This window comes from Peromyscus leucopus, chromosome 7 (assembly GCF_004664715.2).
Source record: "Peromyscus leucopus breed LL Stock chromosome 7, UCI_PerLeu_2.1, whole genome shotgun sequence".
Classification (NCBI taxonomy): domain Eukaryota; kingdom Metazoa; phylum Chordata; class Mammalia; order Rodentia; family Cricetidae; genus Peromyscus; species Peromyscus leucopus.
The window spans coordinates 23828559-23836996 of NC_051069.1; positions in this window are offsets into that span (position 1 = coordinate 23828559).

An 8438-nucleotide genomic window follows, 5' to 3' on the forward strand; every position below is an offset into this window, starting at 1 on the left:
TCTACGAGCAAGCAAAGGCTGTGACACCATGAGGGCAGCAGTATGTAATGTAGAACTTCTAGACGTTGAGTGGCTTCGAGAGGTGTATAGATGAGGCAACAAGTCACATGTGTACAGACCTCTTTACCCACGGTAGTCTTTATAAAACCAGCGAGGTTTTCAAAAGGAAGCTGCTCTTATTGCCACTTGACAGAGAAGAAAGCAGGGACAGGTGTGGACTAGAATAAAAGGTCACATGGTTTGGAGGTTAAAGGTGTGGATTCAAGCTCTTCCTTCTCCCACCAACTAGATTTGCAACGATCATTGTGTATATTATTGTTTAATCTTGAGACATGTGACTGTGTTTTCTCTATTTCCAAGTTCTTGGGAAGGGAATTGGCCAAATATAGAGTCTCTCTCTCCCCTGGCTCCCCAAGGTGTTGCCTTTTAAATTAATACATGCAAAGAGCTTTGAACAGTGTCTGTTAGGTAGTAAGGAGTATATGAGTGTTAATTAGTACTCTTATCTCTTTGCTCCAGCGCTCACACACTGTCTGGCACATTCTGAGTGTTCAACAAATAAATCCTGATGGAATTGCTGGAAGGTATTCATCATCCTGTGCTGGAAAGAGATTTATAAACAAATACTGGAGGTTCAATAAGGTATTCAATAAGGTAATAAGCATGCATGGTGAACGATGGAAGTGAAGCTGCTTGTAGTGAGATGAGGGATAGAGAAGGTAAACCATGCAGCAGAGCTTAAAGGAAAAGGAGCATAAAATTAGCTAAAGAGAGTAGATCAGAGACGTCTTGGACAGGGAGTTGCCTGTGCGGAAAAGCCCCTAATTATGGTGGGGAAATGTGTGTTTAGTGCTGAGCAAATATCGGCATGACTGGGAGTTAGAGTAGAAAGGGAGATACTGTGGTGGAAGATGCTAGTGCAGGACCAGATGTGAAAAGCTTTCTATGTCAGGCTAAAGATGTCAGATCTTATTTTCAGATGGCAGCGTGGAGCCAATGAGGAGATCTCAAGTCAAAGGATGAGTGGCTGTGTTGTGTGGAAGCTCATCCATGACTCTATGCAAGATAGATTAGAGAGTGAGATTGGATGGAGAGACACTAGTGAGACTAGGTGAAAACGAAAGAAGTTCAGATGAGGTTGTGCCCATGGAGAGAATGATGGAGAGCTGGACCACAACTCTGTTGTCCACAACATGGAACAATGACTCATGTGTCATTAGGGAACATGGTACCCCATTGGGGATGCTGGAGAAAGAAAGGAAAGACACAAAGATGGTATTAGTAGTTCAAGCTTGGGTGACTAGATAAATACCGGCACTGCTGACCCAGCTAGAAGACACTGGCATATGAGCGGAAGAGGAGGTTCCCTTTGGATGGTCTGTGTTTGGAAATCATGTTCATTGTGCCAAGATTGCTGGCCGGCAGGCCAGTGGAACCAAGTCTGGAAAGAGAAACTGCATTGGGGTTGTAGGTTTGTCAATGGACATGGAACCAATGGACAACTGACATCTCCAGTCATAGAAGAGAATGAACCCAGACAGGGTGAGAACCCAACATGTGTTAGTCATGCATGGGAGAAAGTAGGGAGTGGGAGAACACTCTGCCCCAGACCTTGGAAACAGGGAAAGGCAAGCATTCTCCTAAGAATTAAATAGTATTAGATGAACATAATGCATATAAAGAGTTAATTGTGGGTGTAGCTAAAATGCTGAATGGCAGGACCACAGCTTGAGAATACCTAAGACATCAATCAGAATGGCCGGCTGGATTAGTTATTTTTCTCATTGTGGTGACAAAATGCCTAATAAAAGCAACTTAAAGAAGTCAGGATTTATTTGTCTCATGATTTGAGGGAATGTAACCCATCACAGATGGGAAGGCAAGAGAATAGGCAGCCATACAGTGGCAGGAGCATGCTACTGGAACTCCTCACACGTTGGCAAAAGAAACAATTAGAAGATGAGTGTGGACTCAGCTGCAAAACCTTGAGGCCACCTTCTAATGACCCACTTCCTCCAGTGAGTCTCCACCTCCTAAAGGTTTAAAATTAGCATGGCCTGTTGGGAAATTACATGAGCCTGGGCAGGGCAGTGCAATTCCCATTCAAGCCACAGCAGTCTGCCTCTATTCCTCATAGGCTGATGACCATCTTCTATCCCTCACAGGCTGATGACCATCTTCTATCCTTCATAGGCTGATAACCATCTTCCATCCCTCATAGGCTGATGACCATCTTACAATAAAAATGCATTCAGTCTAACTTCAGCAGTCCCCATATCCTTCCAAAGTCTCATTATTCAAAAAGCAAAAGTCTCTTCTGAGATGCAAGATAATTTCTTAATTGTAAACATCTCTCTGTCTGTCTGTCTGTCTGTCTGTCTGTCTCTCTCTCTCTCTCTCTCTCTCTCTCTCTCTCTGTGTGTGTGTGTGTGTGTGTGTGTGTGTGTGTGTGTGTGTGTGTGTGTAACAAGTTACATAGTTCCATGTATAGCATGGCACAAAACAACTATTCCAATTCTCAAATGGAGGCAAGAGGGCACAAAAAGGGAATACTAAGACCAGAACAAAACTCCACTCCATGTCTGGCATACAGGACTCATGATGAAACAATCTGGGCTCCAACAGGCTTGGTCAGCTCCGCCCTTCCAGCTTTATCTCCTGCAGAGCATAGAACCTCTGTCTTCGGTCATAGAACCTCTGCCTTCAGTGGATTCTGCTCTATGCATGGCACCTTCCTTGAGGGGTTGATTCGGGCCTCTCTAATATCCTGAGATTTCTATTGCAATTTAGACTTTACTTTTACATCTTCACACAATAGCCTCTTGGAGCCTCTGGAGGAATCCAACCCTGATACACAGAGGCTGATTTCAGAGGCCAGGTTTCATTCTGATTCCTCCTTTCCCACACCCCCAGCCTATGTAGCAAAGAAAGCTGTCCAACAATCACACAGCACCTGTAAAAACTGACCCAGTGATTCTACAACTCTATGCACAGTTTCTAAAGTCATAATGCTACTGAACTCCCAACAAATCATAAGGGCTTTCGTCTCCAAGAGGTAAAACCCTACGCTCTCCAGGACAAACTCCTTGATCACTCTCCCTTTGACCACACTGGACCAGTCTGGGCTGTGCTTGTGCTTAAAGTAGAGAAAACGGAAAGAGAATAAATACTAGAAACATTTTGTGCAAAGGGGGGAGAGGAAGAGTGTTTCAAAGGCTTTTCTAAATTTAATTATATGTCATTTGTAATTGTATTTCATAATTGTGTAATTATCCCTGACTATTTTTCTTTAAGTAATAGAACTAGTAATTACATACTAATTGAAATGTGTAATCTCGTCATTAGAATATGTAAATATATAATAGTATGAAGAAAAGGTAATTACAATTCTAAGGATGAATCGGCTAGCAAAATCTGTGACACATTCCTGCTTCTGTTCCTGAGTTCTTTGCTCCAGTGGGTTTAGAAATCTCACCTGGACAGGGAAGATAAGTTCCAAAGTCTAGGAAGCATGTGACAAGCACCTTTCCCAGCAAACCTGGGCAGCTGACATCAAGATCACCTACCTTCTTGTCCACAATCCTACCCATGATGCCTCTTAGGATCTCTCGCCGCCCACTCTCCACACAGAAGGAGCCCTACATCTACAAAGGGGCCGGATAGGGGCTTTCTCATAGCTCTCTCTACCCTATCTGAATTAAAGGGTCAGATTGGCCATGACTTGTCCCTACAATGCACACAGAGAAAAAAAATAATATGACCTTTGTCTCAGTTAGGATTCCTATTACTGTGATGAAACAGAAACACTATGACCAAAGAGCATGTTGGGGAGGAAAGGGCTTATTTTGCTTACACTTCCAGATCATAGTCCATCATTAGAGGATGTCAGAACAGGAACCCAAATAGGTCAGGAACCTAGAGGTAGGAGCTGATGCAGAGGCCGTGGAAGGGTGCTGCTTACTGGCTTGCTCCTTGTGGCTTTTTCAGCCTGCTTTCTTATAGAACCCAGGACCACCAGCCCAGGGATGGCATCACCCACAATAGGCTGGGCCCTCCCCAACTGATCACTAATCAATCTTATGGAGGTATTTCCACAACTGGGGCTTCTTCCTCTGATGACTCTAGCTTGTGTCAAGTTGACACACAAAACCAGCCAGTACAACCACCAAGCCCTGGAGTAGCTGCCATACCCTTGATCAATCACAGATCCATATACATGGTTGCCTAGGTAAGTATTCTTTGTTGTCCATACTTCCTTAGCATGTTGAGTTTACTACATAAAAACACTTGTCTCCCTAGAGACGAGGCCAAATCTGCTCATGGTTATGCTTTGAATATTTTTTACCCCAAAACTTTCATGTTGAAATCCATTTATTATCATAACAATATCAACAAATATGATCTTGACAGAGCTGCTAGTTTCAATAGTTTGTTTTAAATATCAACTTGCCACACCCAGAACTACCTAGGAAGTGAGTTTCAACTGAGGTGTTATTTAGATCAGGCTGGCCTGTGGGTATATCTATAGGGGGGTTGTATTGATTGTTAATTGATGTAGGAAGACCCAGCCCATTGTGGGGAACATCGTTTCCTGGGCAGGGGGAAGCTACATTAAAGACAGCAAGCAAGTAGTTGTCATAGGAGCATTTGTTTCCCTCTGCTCTTGACTGGATGTGACATAGACAATAGGGAGGATGTACGAAGAGGCTGTGATGGGAAAGTGACATTGTAACTCAAGCCGCCAAAGACAGGTGGAAGATTAGCATGGTAGAGAAGTCAAAACACAAGGCAGCAGAGGTAACAGACAACAGGTGCCCACCACCATCACCAATCCCCAGGATGTGAGAACCTAGCCTATCCGTTATGGTGTAGACCATAAGCAGATGTCAGTAAAGACAGGAAAGGAGACAGCCTGGACTAAGGTACCTTGTAACCTTTAACAAAGCCCAGACTTGGGGTTGGGCCATAGCTCACTTAGTACAATGTTTGCCTAGCATCCATAGAGCCCTAGGTATGATCCCCAGCAGCACATCCCCCAAGTGTGATGGCACACAACTTGTAATGCCAGCACTCATGAGGCAGAAGCAGGGAGAGCCAGAGTTCGTGAACACCCTTAGCTATAGAGAGAGTTCAAGACCAGCCTGAACTTACACGAAATCCAATCTTTAAAATAGGAAGAAACCATGGAAACGACTCAGAGTTAGGTAAGAGTGTTTGCTGGGCAAGTTTGAGGACCTGAGTTCAAATCCCCAAGGCCCACATAAAATGCTGAGCATGGTCATGTATGCTTTTAGCACTGGTACTGACTGGAGGTTAGTGAACAGAAAAATCTCCCGGGATTGCTAAATTCAGATTCAATGAAGAACACTGTCTTAAAGCAATAAGGTAAAGAGTGATCAGCAGGACACCTGATGTCCTCTTCTGGCCTCCATGGCACACATACATAGGAGCTGATAGCATGCACATATACACAACACATGCATATACACACAGGGAGACAGACAGACAGACAAAGACAGAGAGCTCAGACTCTCCTGAGAATAATGTGTTTCACTTTTGCTAATACATCACTGAAAAAGTTTAAGTCCAAATGGATAGAAATATAGATAGACTGATAGTACTTGGGAAGATTTTAGATATTATAGCCAGATGTGAGTCAAAACTGTAACTTGGGGGTTGTACTGGATGGTTTTGTGTGTCAACGTGACACAAGCTAGAGTCATTAGAGAGGGAGGAGCCTCAGTTGAGGAAACACCTCCCTGAGATCTAGCTGTAAGGCGTTTTCTCAATTAGTGATCAAGTAGGGAGGGCCCAGTCTGTTGTGGGTGATGCCATCCCTGGGCTGGTGGTCCTGGGTTCTATAAGAAAGCAGGCTGAGAAAGCCACAAGGAGCAAGCCAGTAAGCAGCACCCCTCTAAGGCCTCTGCATCAGCTCCTGTCTCCAGGACCCTGCCCTGATTGAGTTCCTATCCTGACTTCCCTCAATGATGAACAGCAATGTGGAAGTAGAAGTGAAATAAACCCATTCCTCCCAACATGCCCTCTGGTCATGGTGTTTCATCTAAGCAATAGGAACCCTAACTAAGACAGGAGTCCAGCAAGTCTCGGTTATGCCTTAAACTTCTAATTCTTTCATCCAAGAATGTCAAAGTGAGCAACTCAGTGCATATTCATCCTGGTTTCCTTCATCCATCCAACTTCTTTATTTACTCTAGTTTCCTCCCATAGGTATATGTCCCCAGTGGCTCACACCACACAGCAGCACAAAAGGCCTTGACCCCCACATCCTAGAGAAAAACCATCTCAAAGATAGATTCAAAAAGGGAACTTCTGAACATTAGAGATACTGTCAAACATTAGGTCACACACACAGCACACACACAGGCACACACACACACACACACATACACACACACACAATTGTATTTAAAGAGGAAGTTGTCAAGTGAGCTGCTGGGAGTCTGCTTATGGTCCCCTCAAATCTCAGAGGTACCTGCAGCTACCGCCCAGATGTGACAGCAAAGCTGGGCCAGGTACTTGTCTCTGGAACAAGAATGTTGAAATGTGGCTTGAGTGACAGAGAGGAGGAGGGAGGGTGGCTTCCCTGACGCCGGTGGAACCCCTCAGTGACAGCTTCAGTGTAGGAGGGAAGAGAAGGGGAGATTAATGTCAGAAAGTGGGAGGGGGTAGGTGAAGCCCCGACCTGTGCATATTAGAAGTATCCTCTGTGAGCTCCATTGAGATGAGACTTAAGCTGTGACATGACCCCAGTGCCATTAATCAGTTATAAGACCAGCTCTAATCCTCAATGCTGAAGAATACTTATTACAAATCTCTTTTTCCTTTCTTTCCTTTTCTTTATATTTAACTGTGGCCTTTTTAAAAAGGAAAACCATTAATATTTTAAAATTCAGCCCACACTCATAGAAATTCCCATGCAGATATTTGTGACTTTGTTAACATGTTAACAGGCTGGTGGCAGGTGCAGGGAAACAGAAGGGGCCTCCGTGCAAAAGGTCTTACTTGGCACTCCCAAGGCCAACAGATGTTTTTCTTGGAAGCCAGAAGTTTCAGCTATAGTCATGGAGACCACAAATGCCAGTCCCATAGCCAGATGGCTTAAACCTGATGGAATTTATTCAGAAAAGTAACTGTCACCTTGGTTCAGACATTCCTTTTTTAGAGTTTCTGTTCTCAACTGTAGGCAGAGTTTTTTGTCAGGACCACTGCCCCCCCCCAAAAAAAAATAACCACACAGAGACTTATTACTAATTATAAATGCTCAGCCAATAGCTTAGGCTTGTTACTAGCTAGCTCTTACAACTTAAATTAACCCATGTTTCTTAGCTATGCTCTACCATGTAGCAGTATCTTTTTTCAGCATGGCATCTTTATCTCCTGCTTCCTCTTCTTCTGGTTGATGCCTCTGACCTTCTTCATCCCTACCCTCTTTTTGTCCACAAGTCCCACCTAACCTCTACCTGCCTAGCTATTGGACATTTAGCCCTTTATTAAACCAGTGAGAACAGCAAATATTCACAGTGTACAAAAAGATTGTTCCATAGCACTCAGGACACACACAATATGGCCTACATTAGTGACAATACAGCAGTGCGTTAAGTCACATGAGGTTCTGAAAGCCATTATCCAAACTCAGAAGTCTCTCTCACTATGTCTAGAAGGTAGCACTAAGCACCTCCTAGCTGCCGCTTTGGAGAAATCAGCAGGCAAGAGGGAGGAGAGGAGACAGGGGTTCACTGGGTGTTTACAACATGGAGCCCAGGACACACACAAGATGTGATCTGAGGCCTGCTATCCTGCTTCAGGCCTTCTGCCTGGGACTTTTCCATCTTTTCACTCCATGGCCAAAGCACCAGAAGAGGTGTGGGAGCCCACAGAGACTCCATAGTGAGGCTTTATTTCATCTTGACTCAGGGTCAGAGAGTCCGAGTTTGCTTTACCCCTTTACCCCACAAAGCTGCATAATAGGATATTTTGGCCAAAGGTGTGGTTAGCAGGTGTCTTATACTTCAAGGCTTAATTATAAGATGCTTTGCTGTAAGGCATGATTACCAGGTGTTTTGAAAATTAAGGAAGGGTCTACACTTGTTTGTACTTTGTACTTTGTACCTTGACCTTGAAAGGGGGAGGTCTCTTGACTCTCCCCTTGCTGGGTGTATAAAAAGCCCATAAGGAAGGAGGTGATTGACTCAGAGCCTTCCCGAAATTATCCTCTGTCTCTGTCTTTTTCTTCTTCTGCATTTATATTTTTTTGTATCTATTATTTCTCAATCCTCACTCCTCCCTTCAAGGACTCTTCGATGGTCAGGTTGGTCCCCAACATAGAGGGAGAGCCGATCCTAATTCAAATCCTGTATAAAATCATGAGTTCAGGGATCAGGGAGATTTCCTTCATTTCTTTGAACTTTATAATGTCT